This window comes from Pezoporus wallicus, unplaced genomic scaffold (genome assembly GCF_028554395.1).
Source record: "Pezoporus wallicus isolate ANWC-B61680 ecotype Strahan unplaced genomic scaffold, APGP_CSIRO_Pwel_v1 contig_5069, whole genome shotgun sequence".
Taxonomy (NCBI): Eukaryota; Metazoa; Chordata; class Aves; order Psittaciformes; family Psittacidae; genus Pezoporus; species Pezoporus wallicus.
In genome coordinates this window covers 6,665,680-6,684,942 of record NW_026642361.1, presented here as the reverse complement: position 1 = coordinate 6,684,942, position 19,263 = coordinate 6,665,680, and the positions used below count along the sequence as shown (strand labels likewise).

At 38.8% G+C, this 19,263-nt stretch overlaps 1 protein-coding gene across 1 annotated transcript in view; it reads left to right on the top strand.

Moving 5' to 3' along the window:
• The window catches only part of TRHDE (thyrotropin releasing hormone degrading enzyme), a 213,640-nt gene that overhangs the window by 38,843 nt on the left and 155,534 nt on the right, over window positions 1–19,263 (top strand). The window lies entirely within an intron of this gene.

Genomic DNA, 19,263 nt, shown 5'->3' with positions numbered 1-19,263 from the left:
TCATCTTCTCTGTCACCACAATCGATTGCTCTCCTACACGCTTGAATACTTTATACTGTATTATTACACCCTCCCTCCTTTGGAACATGTTTGATCAAGATCCAGAAAATCCTATTGCTCAGCAGCAGGAAGAGAGCTTGTATTTGATCAGAAGTGCTAGAGTTGGAACCACAGGTGATCCTCCCAGGAACTCGGGGTCTATTTCATTAAATCCCTTGCCTGCCGAGTAGCTTTATTAGTCTTACAACTAACAGTGTAGGAGATAGACACCGTAATTGATACTGCTAGATCAGGGTGTCGCATGAATTTTTTATAAGTATGTTGTGGCATTTGTTTCTTGTTGTCTTTGAATGATGGTTTACAGGCAGTGTTCTGCTAGGGAAATATGCAGGTGGGTTAAACATGGCATGTGCATCAGGCTTTCTATGTATCCTTCCATGACTGGCTTCAGCTATGTAATGATGATTTCATAAAGGAAGTTAGAGACTTAAAGATGCCAAAAATTTAGAAGAAAAAAAATAATCAAAACCTTTCTGTTGAATATGAAGGATGAGCATCATCCTCAGGTAGTTTACTGAGGATGCCAGGTAGCAGCAGGCAGTAGGGACTTTATCTGCTTCAGAATTATCTTTCACAATTGCAAATTGTGTTATCATTATATCTTTTAAAAATATTGGAAATTAGTATGTTCCAGTTTAGATCTCCTTGTAACAGAACAAGTGGAATAGTCTCAAGTAAAATCGTGTATTTTCATCAAGTATTTGTAGCACAGTTGTTGAGCTAAAATGAAATACTGCTGTAAAACTTTAGCTATTCTGTAGTGATACTGTAGAAAACAGTTTGTGAGGTTTTGTATATACGATGGAAAGGTTAAATTCATTTGATGTAAGTATAACAAGGAAAAATTCATAGCTCTCAGTGATGTAAAGATTTTTGAAAATATTGCTTATGAACTTAAGTGTATTTGTTCCCAGCTCAGGCAGACATTAAGATTGCTACATTTAAGTGTGTTCTAGTGTCTTTAACCCGAAGGAGTTCTGTATTATTACTTTTTTTTTTGCTGGAAAATGGAAGGTTAGGGACCATAGTCTTATGGGTGAATAAAAGGACTAAAAATGAAAACACTGCAGTCTTTTTATGACAGTGATTTTGCACTAGTATTGAAGACTTTTCTAAAGGAGGAGACAAAACAGCATTAGCTACAGCAGGGGAAGGCGTGTGTATCGGGAGGATGTGTTGATACTGAGAACGCAACTGTGCTCTCTGAAGGCTTGTGACTGTCACTTGATACGCTGCTGTCACTGCTGCAAAGGATTGCATACTTCATTTAGGTTTTAAGAAAAGTCAGAATGATTCTGTGGGACATTTTAGGAATTTTTCATTTGATTTATAAATGAAATGTGAAGTATCTTCAGGTTGGAGTGAAAATTGAAGAATGCAGTTTAAAAAGCTTTTTAATGGCAGCTTCAGATTGTAGAAAATGTTCCATTTCAAAAGGAGATGTTTTAAAAAATGGAAAGTCTTGTTTCATGTATTGTCCAGCTCTAATAAGAGTGAACTTAAACAAATGTAATTTGATTGAAAACACAATTTATATTTTCCAAAGTAATTCTGTTATTGAATTACTGATCAGTTTACTATGCAGGTGCTACACAGTTACTATCAGCTACCTGAGCAATATGTTGTTAGTGTCAGTGCTGTATTCTGGGGTGTGTGTAGGGACCTGCAACCTTTGATGAAGCACTTCCATCATGTGTGGTCTTCCATTTGAACTCTATATGGTAGGAATATCTGAGGACAGTTAGGCTTTTTGGATGTATTGCTATATCAGAGGGACCTGTACTCATTTGTTCACTTCTTATGTCATTGAGGTCCCTTTCCAAAGATCCTTGGAATTTGAAACTGGTGCTCTTCATCTAAGTTTGTAATGACTCATCTACTGTTCTCTGTAGGAGCCACTTTCTCCTGATGCTCTTGACTACTAGGCTTTCCCTAGGCTTTTTTACTGTACTTCCATGCAGTCAGATGTCTATGGTTGCTGCTGCCAGCTGTGGGCTTCTCTGACTTCTTGGCAGCCTTTGTTACTATTGGGAGCCATGGACGAGTTGGAGGAACTTTTTTGTCACCCCATGACTAAAATTTTGTAGGTCTTATATGGCCTGTACTGACTTCTGAATGCACTGGAACAGGAGATTTGTTTGCCAGTTGATGTGAATTCTGATAATGAATGGGAATTGGGGATTTTTCTCATTTGAATAACCGGTTTCCACAGTTAAAAGTTCTACTAAGCTTGTAGAGAGGTTTTTTTCCTAATTGTACTCTGAATTAGAACATGCCTGTGTAGGTTTTTAAAGTAATAATTTTTGTATGAATTTCATTTCTGAAAAATAGGGTCTTAACACCCCCCCCCCCCCCCCCCCCCCCCGATTCTTTCCAAGACTATATCATTATAAACACTAGTTAAAATGAGGCTTGGATAAAGCATTGGGATTTATTTAATTCTAAAAAGATACGCAGTAGGTTTTTTAATTGTGTTTCTTTGGCTGTTGAATATAAAATATATTTCTGTATTTGTATCACATGTTTATTTTTAATCCATTTTGCAGCACACACAAAAGAATCCTTTGTATGCATTGAGCTTTTTTTTATGAGGATCTGAAATAATCTCCCTTTAGGGAATGATTAGCTAAGGAGGTACTCTCTACACATGGACAGTTGTGACTCTGAAGTTGTGAATAATTTGGGGTGGAGGATCTGACTGCGTTTTACAACCAAGACTCCAAGTCAGCCCAGTGAGGTTAGCAGGAGACAGGTACAGAGAAAAGAAAAAGATCAGTTACTGCAGCAGGTGGTGATTTGTGAAGTTCTGTGTTAAAAGAGGTTGTAGATGCAAAAAGATTCTAGAGGTCCAAAGAGAGGCGTGGACAAGTACGTGGAGAAAGGCTCTGTGGAAAGAAATGGTATGGTGTGAAAACAGAAGCTGGGAATTACTCAAGAGTGCTAGTCATACTTCCCTGGTCTTCCTCTTTCCTGAACATCTGCCTGTGGCTGTTGTTGGATAGGTTAATACTGAGCTAGGCAGTCTTTTTGTCTGAGCTGGCAGGGTTATCCATATGTTCACAATCTTCCAGTTTCTCAAGTGTTTCTACTAAAGCGCCACAAAGCCTCATTTCCAGACTACTTCAGCTACTGGAATAAGAAACTTTATAGGGCTCCAGTTATGAAAGACTGACAAAACTTCATGTGTGATGCATAAATAAGCCACTTGTGTGAAGAATTTTGGGCCTTGTTTCTTCCCCTTAACAGCATTGCAGTATCACGGCGTTAGCAGGATGTGTTTATTGCTTCTTGTAAAACTGTTTTTACAACTAAATTTGTTTTATACTGAGTACTGTATATACACATCCACATAATCAGCATAACCACTGTGGATTGTGTAAATGAACTTGGTTGTCTCAAGGGTTAGACACACAGTGCCTAACTCAAAGGCACTTCACTTGGATTCATTCAACTTTTGCACTTAACTGGCATATCTAAATTAGTGCTGATTGCCTTAGGTTCCTTATTCCTCAGTGGAGAGATCTTCCTGGAGATAGTTTGAGTCTTATATGGGCAGTCTTCCACTGGAGCTGCACAGGTAAGAGAAAAAAAATGTTTTATTAACCCCTGAGATTAATTTGTCATCTGTGCCATTAAACTTTAACCATATGCAGACCTGGGAAGGAGATGTTTAGTGATGAAAAGCTGTGAATAAGCTTGGAAAGAATTTGGGCTTCTTGGAAGGCTTTCAATTCCCCACTGAAAGTGTCCTGAAAGGTGGAAATATGAAGAGCTGGAGAATCCACTTTGGGACATAGTGTATGTTGCAGAAAGGCTGGGTGAAAGTAAATCTGCTTCTTGTTTTGTCTTGAGGTCAGTGGATATGAGTCAATATTTAATTTATAAATACTGCAATTTGTGTGAGCACTATGGTGTTAAATATATCTTGATGGAGTTACATCTGATATATTTTATGTAGGGCTTTTTTTTTATTCCAGGTATGTTCAGGGTACTAATTACCTGGTTCATGCAAAAATTGTATGGTCCAGTTTTCATTATGCAGCAAAACCACTTTAAAGTTATGAATGCAAAGGCTCAGAAGATGATTTTTGAAGGGATTTAGTGAACATGCTGCACAAAAGAAGACAAGGTTGGACCATTAACATTTGCTCTTTGAGTATTTCTGGAGAACGGGTTTCAGGCTTTAAAGTCACTGAAGAATTTAAACTCTCTTGTAATGTGAAAAATGGATCAGCCATTTAAAGTAAAAGTTCAACAGGGAACTGCTGTGATTTTCAAAGGAAACTGGTGTACCTCTGCTCTGTTCCCTGACTGTTGACAGTGAATATTTTGGTGAGAGATGCTGCTGCTGCCTGTTGCTGTGTGAGCCATTGAAGGCCCAGAATAAAAATGTTTGGATGCTGTTGTAAGGCTGGTCATGTGATTTGCTGTGAGTACTAGTGGTGAACTGTTAATTTTGATTTAATTGCTTTACTATTAGCTTGACTCTTTGACGTGTTCTTAACCTGTTCATTGCAATAGTGACTTCTGCCCTGCTTGATCCTCCATCATCTTCATCAGCATTCTTTTTACTGCTACTGCTTTATTGCTTCTCCTTCAATGTCCTTCCTCCTGTCTCTGCTTCTCCTTCTAGGATGAACCTCCATGTTGTTGGCTGCATTCTTTGCTTTACTTCTGCTGTAAGTTTCACAATTCCTGCCCTCATACTTTGTCTTTCTCCCTACCAAGGTGACCTCTTCCTTCAATAATTACTACTTTTCTGGTCTTGTTATTACAGTAGTTGAAAATGGCTGTCAGCTTGGTTGCCTCTTGATTAAGAGGTCCCCAACCTGAAAATTTCAGAAATGCCAACCTCATCTGACCTCCAGAATGGAAAGGCTTGCAGAATTTTGTAGTGTTCTGATGAACACTACATAGCTGTAGCATCTGTCTGAAGTGTACACGGTCTTTCTGAAAGATGTCCAGTCTCTTCCACTGAGAGAGAATCCATTACAACCCTGCAGAAGAGAAGGAACATTCAACTCTGTAAAGTCTGAAGGAGTTTTTAGTTGTATGGTCTTCTGAATCGAGAAAAAGGAGTGTAGGAAGGGAGATGCTCTGGGACTGGGATATATGACTTCTGGAACGAGGAAGAGTGGGAGAGGAGGCGCTAAGGACTTGATTCATGCTCCTAAACACAATTAACTGGTACTGTTTAAATGCCGTTGTGTATCATGAAAAGCCTTAGCTGCTGCTCCTGCTGGCCTCTGGATGAGATCCTGTTGGGCTAAGGCTGGTCCATACGTGACAGTTCCACATGTTTTTAACAATTCTGAGCATCTCAACTGAGGCTGTCACCCATGTTTACGCATCAGAACAGAAACCTACTGTTTTCTTTGGCCAGCTACTTGAAACAAGCATAATGCCTCTGCACAGGGGACTATTTGTTGATACAGAGCATTCCTGCACGGAATGAACTATGTCACTTTTACCCTGACCTTTGAAGCCTTTGTTTTGAGACTGTTTTTTTTGTTGTTGTTTTTTTTTTTTTTTGGTTTTGGGTTTTTTTTTTTTTGGTTTCTTTTTTCCCTTTTTAAACTTCTGAGTTGTGGGTATTTCAAAACAGCAACTGGTCAGGGCTCCAGGGGGAAAAATTCCAGCTCCAGCCATAGGAAAAAGCAGTGTTTTTTTCTTAGAACAATGCTTTGAAATATGAAAAGGAACTGTGAGTTACTAAACTGAAACAAACTGCATAGGAAATCAGTCCACACTATGATGTTAAGAAGAACACCAATTTGGTGGCCTTCTATGATGGGGCTACAGAACTGATGGACAGGAGCAGAGCAGCTGACATCATCTACCTGGACTTGTGCAAAGTGTTCGACACTGTCCCACATGACATCCTTGTCTCTAAATTGGAGAGACATCAATTTGATGGATGGACCACCCAGTGGATAAAGAACTGGCTGGCTGGCTGCATGCAAAGAGTTGTGGTCAATGGCTCAATGTCCAGCTGGAGACCAGTAGCAAGAGGTGTCCCACAAGGATCGGTGTTGGGACCGGTCTTGTTCAACATCTTTGTCGCTGACACAGACAGTGGGATTGAGTGCGCCCTCAGCAAGTTTGCCGATGACACCAAGCTGTGTGGTTCGGTTGATGCGCTGGAGGGAAGGAATGCCATCCAGAGGGACCTTGACACACTTGTGAGGTGGGCTGATGCCAACTTCATGAAGTTTAACTATGCCAAGTGCAAGGTCCTACACCTGGGTCGGAGCAATCCCAGGCACAGCTACAGGTTGGGCAGAGAAGAGATTCAGAGCAGCCCTGCAGAGAAGGACTTGGGGGTGCTGGTGGGTGAGAAAAAGAACATGAGCCGGCTTCAGTGTGCGCTTGCAGCCCGGAAAGCCAACCGTATCCTGGGCTGCATCAAAAGGAGCCGTGACCAGCAGGTTGAAGGAGGTGATCCTGCCCTTCTACACTGCTCTCCTGAGACCTCACCTGGAGTATTGTGTGCAGTTCTGGTGTCCTCAACATAAAAAGGACATGGAACTGTTAAAACAAGTCCAGAGGAGGACCACGAGGATGATCAGGAGACTGGAGCACCTCCCGTATGAAGATAGGCTGAGAAAGTTGGGGCTGTTCAGCCTGGAGTAGAGGAGGCTGCATCGAGACCTCATAGCAGCCTTCCAGTATCTGAAGGGGACCTATAGGGATGCTGGGGAGGGACTCTTCATTAGGGACTGTAGTGATAGGACAAGGGGTAATGGGTTTAAACGTAAACAGGGGAAGTTTAGGTTGGATATAAGGAGGAAATTCTTTCCTGTTAGGGTGGTGAGGCACTGGAATGGGAGGTTGTGAATGCTCCATCCCTGGCAGTGTTCAAGGCCAGGTTGGGCAGAACCTTGGGTGACATGGTTTAGTGTGAGATGTCCCTGCCCATGGCAGGGGAGCTGGAACTTGATGATCTTAAGGTCCTTTCCAACCCTAACTATTCTACGATATGGTCTAGTGTGTGGTGTCCCTGCCCATGGCAGCAGAGTTGTAGCTAGATATTCGTAAGGTCCTTTCCAACCCTCAGTATTCTATGATTCTGTGATCTTAATGTAATTTCTAACCATAACCATTCTATGATTCTGTGATTCTTGTTAACCAGCACCCCCAAGACCTTTTCCTCATGGCTGCTCTTAATCCAGTCTCTGGCCAGCCTGCATTTGTGCTTGGGATTGCCCCAGCCCAGGTGCAGGACCATAGAATGCATGGTTGGAGCGTAGCCTTAAATGCTGACAATGGTGCTCTGTTTTAAGTTCATAGGACATTTGAGTGAGCCCAGTGCGCAAATTAACTGCTAGTTAAGGCTACCCAGAGGCAGAAGGCTGATAGAGAGCAACCAGTCTTTGTTGGTTTTGTAAACAAGGTTTAAAGGTTCTCAACTTTATAAACACAACAGAAATGCATATTTCATCCTGTATGTGCTACATCTGGGCCGTCAGGAAGGCTGTGCTGCCTTGAACAATCTGAAGAACCTGGAGTTCTTCCAAGCTTCTGAGCCTGATTGCTCCAGCCACACATCAAACTTGTGTCTTGGTGAAACCTGAGCACAGAACAGCCTGTTCTCCCTAACTGCCCTGGTTGCCACAGGAAAGAAACCCACTGGTGTAGTCCAGAAGGGGGTTTTGGTTCAGGCCCCTGACACAGCTGGCCAGGGACCCTGAGAACCAGACCTGCTGCTGAGCCCGATGTCACATTGAGGTTCTTTACTGTGAGGGTGGTGAGGCACTGGAATGGGTTGCCCAGGGAGGTTGTGAATGCTCCACCCCTGGCAGTGTTCAAGGCCAGGTTGGACAGAGCCTTGGGTGACATGGTTTAGTATGAGGTGTCCTTGCCCATGGCAGGGGGGTTGGAACTTGATGATCTTAAGGTCCTTTCCAACCTGAAGTATTTATGATTCTATGAAAAAAGAATGTTTTCCTAGGAATTGCTCTTTCTGTGTTGCTCTAAACTGTTTTAAATGGTAAGCTAGTTAATTCCAGTCATTAATATTGCACAACTCATTATGAGTATTGTAATTGGTTTTGGAAGTTTTTTAAGGCAAACCTGATCTCCCTCTGTTGACTTGGTGCCACAAGTATAATATTGTTTGCAGGAGACAGGAGATGTTTCATACAGGAATAAAGCGTCTTTATGCAGAATAAAGATGAATAGGCCCTGGTGGAAATTATCCTCTTCTGGGTGAAGCGATTTCTTTTCGTTATGTAGTGATTTCCCTCCACTTCTGATTGTAACATGAATAGAATCCAAATCTCCCAAATAATGCAAGTCTTCAGATAGTAGCATTATTGCGAGTAGCAGTTCAGTCAGCCCAAAGGAGAAGGAAGTTGACCAAATCCGACATCATCCTAATGGCTATTAAGCTAAATCATCTTGGCTTTTAAATGAATAATGTAAATGGAATTTTTTCTAAACTGCTTTTCATTTGAGCAGATAGTACCAATGTAGAAGGGGGTGCACTGTTTTTTAGCAATATGTCTACTCAAAGTTATTTACCTTGTGAGATACATTCTTTAGAAATTGATGTATTTTATCACAAGTTAGGAGAAATAATTCTTGGCAGAGGTATCAGTAGAGGTGTCTCTGCTGACTAGAGAGAGAGGAAACTCATCTGGCTAGTTTAAATTTAATCTCTGATATTTAGATGGCTAAAAGATGAGGTGAATCTTTCTATAGGATTTATAAAATTGGGTAAGATCTTTGCCAGGCACAGAAACTCCACAGAAATTATGGAAATCGCTAGGAGACTGTATGAACTTTCACCTGGTACAAGATGGTTAAATACCTAAAAGTGTATGAATCCAAAATAGTTTTTATATAGCCGTGGCTAAAGCAGTTTTCATTATAGCTCCTTTCACTCAGCCTGAGCAGAGCTCTCATCCTTGATTGTCTTCTCCAGGGTTGCTAGTCTTTGTGTTAGCATAAGCATACTGTTCCTGACCAGAAATGTTCACTTATGAATATCAGATATTTGAAGGGTAGTACTGATTTCTGCTGCAAAATAGTATTGTTGGAGCCAGAGTCGTCTTGACCATGTCTGGTTTTTGAATTATATTTTTTAAGAGAGTCTACTGAAGATGTTTAATAACCTGTTAGATATGCCATTTGAGAGGGTTTATCAGAGACTTTGACCAGCAGCTGAAACTTTTTACACCAGCAAATGTAGCTTTGTCTTGAAGAAGCATATGTAGAGAAAAAGCTTTGGCCTTGCCCCCTTTGGGAACTGTGTTTTTTATTGAGGGATAGGGGCATTGTCATTAGAATACTGGGAGAATTACTTTCTGTGCATGGTATGGCACTATGAAGGTTAGCATATGTACATCAGAGCTGCATGGCGGAAAAATAAATATAGGAAGGTTTGGAAGGAAGAGAAATTATATCACTGAGGATACTGTGACAGATTTAGATGGTGTTCATGAAGAGGGGTGTGTGTGAATCCTTGGACAGTGTGTAGGAACATTGGCTTCTGGAAGGATGTGCTAAACTAGAAAATATTTCATTTTAAAACCTGTATCTATAGTGTTTAGTTTGAATTAAAGTAGGTAATGTGATTGGTCTATAGCAATTAACTAGAGTGCCAAAACGGAAGTAATGGCCTCTTATCTCAAAAATGAGGTAAAAACCTGATACTATTTACATCTGAAAGAGTACAGAAGTGTTATACAATCTGATCTAGTATATTGTCTTTTGATGGAAAAGGGAAATGACTGTTGTTGACCTACCAAAACATACAGACCACCTATGCAGTCTTCTACAGCGAGTAATGTGTAAACAGCACCTTCAAGATGGCTGCATATTCACAGACACAGCTAACAGAATAACAGTAACATGCTCCTAATAATGCCATTTGAGTAAACATGGAAGTTTACTAAGGACTTACTTGGCTTTCTGTAATTTTGGTTATGTCTGGTTCATATTCATAATCATATAACAAATTTTAAATAAAGATAATTTAAATTCAGTTCACTAAAGTTCCTGTTTCCATTTAACCCTACAGTTTAAGGTGTGGGAAAAACACAAGGATACTGTGGTGACTTCTGATTTTTCTGTCTTACATGTAAAGCAGAGGCTTTCCTGTTTGAAGAGTGAAGCTTGGTAATATCAAGGTATTGGGCTGATGGGGGAGGAGGGGAAAGAAGTGGCAGATTGGAGTACTGTCCACATCAAATACCAGAATAATTCACTCAGGCTTTTTATTTTTTTATACTTGGCTTTACTTTCAAAGCTAATCTGTAACTTCTGTGACTTCCTCTGAATGGTTGGAATGACAACTTCCATGCAGAAAGACTAAAAGATAAGACCGAGACACTGCTATCATTTTAATGCTGATTTGAACTTTTAAGAATGTATGATTTTAATTGTTTTTCATATTGGTATCATTGCTAAACTGAAATGAGAATGGAAAGCAAGGTTTTGTTTCCCCCTCCCTCTCCTCCCTCCCTGCCCCCCCCGACCCCCCTCATCACTGGAGAAGTGTTCCTGTTAACTTTCCATGTTTTCAGCTTTAGAAAGATTGTGCTTCTTCGGGGTAGTTTGTTATGCTCTCCAGATGGTATTGTGACAAAGTTTGTTTTCTATTGGATGCTGATTTGAGGGCACCAAATACATAACTTTGAGAAAGAGAAGTTTTGCTAGGCAAAACTGATGAGAAAGCATTTTATCCACTGACTCACTTAAACTGACTTGCATTTGCTTTTATTTTCTGACATTTATCCTGAAATACACACACAGACATATATAAATGTTGACCTTATTCATGCTTACTTTAACACCAAGGTCAGGGCAACTCTGTAGTTGTTCCTACCAAGAACAGTCTTCTTTACTGTGGATATTTTGTCCCAGAAAGAAGAAGATAAGGGAAGTACATCCTCTCCTTCCTCCTCCATTCCTTCAATAAATATCTGTACAATTAATCTTCTTATTTCGTAAAAAATCCAAAATATAATACTTGTGCATTACTGATGCAGTGAGAGTTACAAAAAAGTAACCACTTACTGATATTTAATAACCAATTACTGATAATGTCCTAAATATTAGAAATAGTTAAAAGTCTGTATTTAGCTACATAAAATGGGTTTTCCCATCTTACTTCTGTACTGTAAAAAACCCCCATAGATACGGAAGTAAAGAAGATACGTTTTCATATATCATCAAAGAACATGAGGAGTATCTTTCAAGAGATTATGACAGTGTCTTGAAAAAGATTATAGCACATTAAAGTGGGACTTAAATAGGCCAGGGATTTCTGTTCATACAAAATATGTGAAGAAATATAAAACTACAGAGCTGAATGAACCCATCGCTGCTGCCTTGATTCTTCTGGCTTAGTTTTAAACCTTCTACCTGTACTAGCTAGTTTCTGTAAGCTCCTGAAATTCAAAGGGATGTATGTATTCACCCTTTATTGCTTTTGCTAAGGATATTTTAGTTGAAAAGATATCCTAACACAATGAATTATGCTATGTTTGCAGCACCATGCCTGAAGCAACTTCGTTCTTGCATTAAGGAAAACAACGATTTTCAGTATAAAGATGAAAATACTAAGATAGCTGAACAACTTTCATTAAAAGAAGTGACTTGTCACTCTTCATGCTTCCCCACCCCTCCCCAATACTGTCAGTCTTCTTAAAGTAGTATAGGGCCATTAAAAGAATCAATAAAAATGCTGTGGAGAATTCTGTTAGATAGTGCTAAATTTGCTTTCCGTGTTCTCCCTTGCTGTGTATGAATTCTCCTTTTCTTTGCTTCTAATTTATTTAAATGCCATCTGCTTGTGTATTTTGAATGTAGCATTTCCAGATTCAGGATCAGTTCTGTGAAGACTGCTTTTTCCTTCGCTCTTTCTGATTCTTATCGGTAACACTTCTAACATAGCTGTCCTCATGAAGATATATATTTGTCATAGTGATAGCACACTTCCGAAAGTGTATTAAGGTAAACCAACTCCCACTGTTCAACTCAAAAATATGTTCCTTGTCATATGCTACTCCTCACTGAAATTAAACCCAGGCACTATTTTAGCCTAGAGAAGTCAAGTCACTTTGTCTCCTTGCATGCTCAGCTTTGGCATGTTCAGCTTTGGCATGGCTGAGTGTAGTTCTGCTGCTGTCCATTACTGAGCGCTTTAATCAGAGGGTGGGTGGGAAGGAGAGGCAAAGGGAACAATGCACAAGGATGAAAAGAACTTAGAAATGTATTCTGGAGACCCTTGTCCTAAGTTTCTGCAGGTGTTGCTGTCTTGGGTGGCTTAGATAAACCTTCAGAAATTGGTTTACAATAGCTCCCGAGTTTGTGGCTTTGTAACATCCCTCAGTTTTGCAGTGATAGGGGACCTGTCACTGAAGCTGATCATGGCAAGATTGTTCCATATGTATTTTATTTGGGAGGGAGTTTGGTCTGTTACCAACACTAGGACATTAACTACAGATAGATTTCCTTTTAAAGTTATGGTGTAAAAGCCCAGGTATTTTGACAGAACTTTAACTACACATGGCTACGTTTATGATGCGACCCTAAAAGAGTAACAGAACAAAACAGTGGCTGAATTCCTAAAATGAAATTATATGAGACATTTCCATATAAGACAGTTGTTATAATACCTAAACATTTTATAATCACTACTGGCTGTTTACACATAATGTGTTTTGCAAATGGAGAAGCACCACAGTTCTACTCTCCTATTTAGAGAAAAGAATGCTGAGAGGTGAAGACAGGTAGATGTTTTGCTGATCAGACCTATATAAAATGCTCACTTGTCAGAAAAAATTTGAATATATATTGGAACAGAAGTCAGTTGGAGCTTGCATTCTTTCATAATTAAGTATTGATTCAATTTCATGTGAGGGACATACAAGTGGCTTCAATATTTCCTGCTTCAAAATTGGTCTGACAGTTGTTCTTCTTAGGGTGCTAATTCTCATGTGTGGAAATACATAAAATTTCACAGGACTGTCAGCCGTAGCTTAGATATGTAGAAAAATGCATTATATGTCTTTTTGCCACTAATGTAATATGATTTCCTAGGCATCCTTTCTCTGTGTTCTTGAAATGTTTTAAGGTTTGGTTCTGTCCTAAGATAATGGTAGACAATTGAATTTATGACGAAGCATGGCTGTTATTCAGTAGCAAACAGATGCATTAGAAATGCGGTTCTATGCGGCATGCCATCTCTCCAGGTATTTCTGTAGAAACCATTTGAAACAGTTTCCAAGTGATTAAAAGGATCTGAATTGTACAAGCTGTGATTGATAACGGAACGATATAATGTAGCTCTTAATAAAACCTTTCAAAGATAAGAATGTTGTCAGATGACACCAAAGGGTATTCAAGAACCACTAGAAGTCATTCAGAGTAACAATGAACAGACAGCTTTCTGTAATGCTTATATTGCATTTGGGGACAGCTGGATGAAAGTCCAGCCCCAGAAGAATTCACTGTATTTTATCTTTAGCAGACTATTTCTTCTTCAAACAAAAAAGCTTGCTCTTTGTAATCAAAATGCCACTGCTGTGGCAACTCTGATATTTGTGGATATGGAGTATAAAATGGTCAAATCTAAGGACTGAGCTGAGGGATAATTTAATGTTGCAATACTGAAGTGGAAAACTAAAATAGTGCAGGTGAATATAAAGCAATTTTAAACAATAAAGACAAATCTTCCTACATATTGTTCTAGCCTTTCAAAACTTTACATATCTTTGTCTGTGAATGCTCATTTGACATAAATCTATCTTTCCAACTATATGTACATGCGCACGGACACATGCAAACATGTGTATGTATTATCCTGGCTGTATTTTATGTGCATACAACTCTGAGCTTATTAGTTAAGGTTGTAAAAATAGTTATCTGTAGATAAAATTCCAGTCAGCAGGTGCCACAGACTTTTATGGAGTCTCTCACAGGCCATCGTTCCCACCTTTCTACTGTCCTGTGTAATAGGGCCAAGTCTGATCGTGGAACCGAGAAGTGGTTGCAGCACAGGATACTGAGTCTGGGAGCAAGGAGTCTCTCTTCCAAGCATGAGATGAGTTTGGATCTGTGCATAGTTAGAGAACTGGGGCAGTTGCCTGCTTTCAGACCCTTATTTGAGGGTCTCATAGGGAAGGTGGGTCTTGTTTACTTCTTATGAGCTAGACATCCCTTATTTCACAAGTCTCATGACCTTTTTCTAGCTGCACCCTCCACTTGCAGATCCTCACTGCAGTACTCTCTCATCAGACCAAAGAAAGATGAGGCAAGCAGATTCTGTCCTACATGTGGTTTCATAAGACATTAATTTACGTGGTGTAAAGTCATAGAATCATCTCCTTCCTTTTGATTTTTGGGAGGTTGTTTTTAACCACCTCTTTCCAGAGATCTGTTTTTCGGTGTGGTCCCAAAGTTTAGCTGCACTGCTGAAAAGCAGTGAACTGTAATGTGGAGATAGGGTCTGGTGGCTGGGCTATGGGTGAAATCCAGATCTTCTTAAGACAGCTCTCTGTTGCGAGTATTCATGAAGCTATAACCCCGACAAGATAAGGCCAGGTTGGATGGGGCTTTGAGCAACCCAGTCTAGTGGAAGGTGTGGAAGGGGGCTTGGAACTAGATGATTTTTAAGGTTGCTTCCAACCCAAACCATTCTGTGAGTCTATGAGTCTAGTTACAACAAAGTAAAGTTAAGTCTAATTCCAAAGTAACTCTGAAGATTCATATGTAAAGAGTCTAATGTGCGTTGTATCTGTGTTATCAGAATCAGGGATCTTGGCATCAGAAAGCCCCTGGTTGCTGTCTGTTAGCAAAACAAAGGTGGCAGGGTGAACTCACTTTGAAAGAACTCTCATACTCTACCACCAGCGGCTCGTTTCCATTACTCAAGTTGCCTATAAGTAAAAGTTGACAGACACAGAAGCTGTAAAATTGTTTCACTTCAATATTCATATTTAGGAAGAGAACTCTTATAGAGTGGTAATAGGACTAGAGAAAATAGAAATGTCTTTATAGCGAAACTTCTGACTTGAGAAGCAAGCTATTTTATATTTTGGAAGGTAACTCCATGCAGAACCAATATTGTAACAGCATATTCTTTGATCTGTAAGACTGGTGAGCTTCACTGAAACATATTTTAATACTCCTAGCTAGGAATTTGCCTTCACTGCACATCTAAGGTCCAGGCTTTTTGACCTAAGGATTATGAAGAAGTCCAGGTGGTACAGTGTTACTCTTCCTTTGCATGAAGATGGGAAATTCATGATAATACTGGCATTGGTTCATGGTATTAAATACAGAACTGCTCACATGGGTATATTAAAAAGCTTTTTTTATGTCTTCATCTATCGTCATCTTGTCTTCAAATTGCTAAAACCTCATCTCTGATGTAGGCCTTTATAACACTGGATATAGATAGACATGCACATGTGGGCAGGTCTTTTCAGTAAGATGTCTTTTCTCTGCCCTAATACTTTACCATCTAGCTTAAACTGAGCATGCTAGTGAAAAGTATGTGCCAGAAAAAGGTGGTGAGTTTTAATGTGGTGGTGTTCCCTCCATAAGCAAGTTTCTAAGTTTTTGTCAGTGGCTCCTTGTCTCCTGCTCTGATGGAGATGATGCGTTGTGGGATTAATTTCCTTCTTGTCCCATGACTGATGCCTTTCTAGAGGTGTGTGTGGAGTACCCCAATAAAGAAAGGGCGTCTTCATCATCCTTTCACTGAGCTGTTTACAGGGGATACAATCTCAGATGAACAATGTGCTGCATTTCTTTCAGTGTGAATCGGTTGTGGTTTTGATATTATCTATATTGCAGAGTTGCACCTGTAAAGATTCTTTCCTTCTGTCCCTAGCAGAGGTAGTGAATATCAAAAGACACATGCATGCATTAGGTTTTATAATAAAGAAATATTAGAACTTCAGCTTACATTTTTCTTTATGCCGATCATTGAATTTTACTTCAAAATTAAATCTTTATATTTTCTTCTCTTTGCTCTCCTGGGGAGGATTGACTAAACAGACTTGTTGATCAGTGTCATAATTATAGGACTAATTGCCTCTGTCATCCTTTTCTGGTCTTCCTGAGTGTGCCATTTCAGGATGGTAATCAAGCTGTTTTCTCATTTGTACATGATACTTTTCTCTGGTGTATTATACTGAAAGAAAGGATTTATAAAAAGCATCAAGGAGAATTGATGGCACAAGGCCAAAACAAAGGGATCAAGAGCAACAGGAGGTGCAGGATAATCGAGCAAATGACCAACCAGCAGATAGGAAAGATGTATTGTAAAAAAAAAAAAAAAGAAAAAAATACTGATTTATACATGTGTGTTTCTCCTGAATTTTGCTGCTGGTAGGTTGGCTTTTCTGTCTCCAAGGTCACTTGGCTTAGAAAATTCAAGGATGCATTTAGGCAAGGAGTTCTCCCAGCCAGGACTAAGGAATGTAACATACTTCTTTCTATGGTTTGCAGACTCTGTTAACTGGAAGCTGAATCTGAATCCTGTACTTGATTGTTTAAAACTGTCATCTGAGACTCACTCAAAATGTAATAAAGTTTTGATGGATTTTAGCAGCATACAAATATTTGTATTTTTTAAATTTGTTTTCTTTAGCATTTAAAATAGAGAGGAAAAAGGATTTTCTTTTTTTCTTCCTTTATTTATCTCACCCAAAGTTCCACCGTACAAGGTTTGGGATTACGGACTGCTTTGGATTTTATCTTGAGTGTTTGGCTTGCCAGATAGATGGAACAGTTGACTTTGTGGATAATGCTACCTCCTCTATGTTTCTGTGTTAAATGCTGCATCCCTGCCAACATGATTGTGAAGGCAGTATAGTTGTAGAACTCAGCATCATATAAATAAGCCCTTGTTTAACTGGTCTGCTCTCGACTTTATTTTTACGTCCACTGAAGCTGTTTTGACATTGAACTCAGCTCTCCATCTTTAAACCTGAATGTGCAGCTCTTTTCTATTACAGCAATCTTTGCTTGACATCTTCCCTTCATGTTTTTATGCATTGTGATGAACAGTGAGATTGGGAATCCCAGGTGCAGTTAGACTAGAAATTCAGCACGTGGCTGGAGAGCTGCCAGGAACTGGGATGAGTTGCAGATTTGAGAATCAATATGAACTGCCTGACTTTACCTGTGGACTACCAGCTGGTTGCCTGTCTTCCTGCATACTTGATTTATGTTTTAGATGGGACTGCATAAAAATATACACTTTAAAAAGATGATTTCTGGCATGAAGATAGAGTTCTGTCTGCTTGATCTTAAGAAGTTAATGTTCCATTTAAGCCTTGGAATTATCATAAATCTGATTTAGAGAGTTTTCAGTTAAGAGATTTTATTCAATTGGATTAGACTTTATTCACTTCGTTTATGATTCTTTTAAATTTTGATGTAATTAAGAAAAGTTAATTTAGTTAAATTTTTCTTTTATTTGCCATCTAAAGCAAAAATATTACACTATTCTAGAAAATGAGATTGGGGAGCATTCATATTCTGTGTTTACGTAGACACAGCTTTTTAAAACAGAGTTTTGAACAGTTGCATTGCTGAATGTACAATTAAGGTATAGTGTATGATAAGTGCACATGGCTTTATGCTTAAATTTCCCATTACTGTATGCTAAAACTGAGCAAAACCATAACGTATTGAGATCAGAGTACTTTAGCTTTTTTTTTACACTTGTCACCATTGATTAATGTACCACGGTTACTAATAGCACATTTGTGTATTGTGGGTTGTGTCAACTAGGCTGTAATCCCATCAGCTATCATAAATCAAGCTGGGCTAGGCACAATCAGAATTTGTGTGGAGGCTGTCTTGTTGGTAAAATGGTCTTTTAATTCAGTTGGTGATGTTCTGCTTCCAACAAATTCAATTCTTCTTTCGCAATAGGATGAAATAAAGCCAAAGAAATCCTTCACCACATCATGCCTTTAAAATAGTTGTACATTTTGGGAGGTATAAATATGGATGCTTATATTTAATGAAATTCTAGTGTAGTGTAATTTGTGTTTGTATATAAAATCTTCAACATCTAACCCCCCACTAATGCAAAATCGCTTCAAAACAATAAGTGAAGTGATTAAGTCAGCATTGAAGTGCTGTAAAATCTGTCATCACTCACTGTTACCCAACCTAAATTGTATGTATCACATGGAATATAATTTATACTCTTGTATTTTTCTTTTTTTCCAATGAACTTGTGTTGTTGGATGCATAGAATTTATGCTGCATGTTGTCTGTTGGATATATATAGTACAGAATATGAAATGAAAATCTTATATTGCACTAAAAATGTCAGAATAAATTACGTCCCATATATATTTTCATATGGCAATGGGTAAGGCTGGAGAATATCTTTGTAACCAGAAATATTTGACTTTATGAAATATGATGACTATGAGGTTGTAGGTTTTATAAGTTTTTACAGCTTGCAAATTTGATTTATAAAATGATTAACAGCGTTGCTAAAGTGATTTTCTGGAATGGGTAACGTTAGAGTGTAGAGTGGTATCTAAATACATCAAAAACATTCCTGTTGAGTAACAACTGGAAATATAGTCTTGTATCTTATGGTTAAAAATAAGAATTTTTGTTTTTCAAATAGCAGTAGACATTGTTGGAAGAAACGAAGTTTTAAAATGTATTCAGTGGGTTTTGGTTTTTTTTTTTTTTTTTTTAGACCTGTTAACTGGCATACCCTCAATGGACATAGAAAATAGCTGTTTTTTTCAGAGAGAACATAATGGAAAAGAAAGCATTGTAAACTGTAAACATTCAAATGAATAATTTGCCAATGGAGATTCCAGTTCAGAGGCTATTTCAACAAGTCATGTCTTTGAGTTTAAGTACATGATTATTTTTACTCAAACCTAACGTGTTTAAGTACCTCATTGCCCTGAACTTGTAAATACATAGCTGGGAGATGCCAACAGGTGATTTCAACCTGCAGTGGTATTAAATGTACAGAATGTTTGGTAGATAACAGATGTCAATATCAGCGTGCTTACAGGAGAAATGTTTAAAATTCATGTAATAAAATATAAATGAAGAAGTTAAAATAGAGGCAACACATTTATTTACTTGCAAGAGACTTCAAATTTGAGCAAACTGGTGTGCTTACCTTTTTTGGCTTTGATGTGTTGAAGTTTATAATTCATAAGAATGGAAAAAAATGTAGTAATGGTTTGTAAT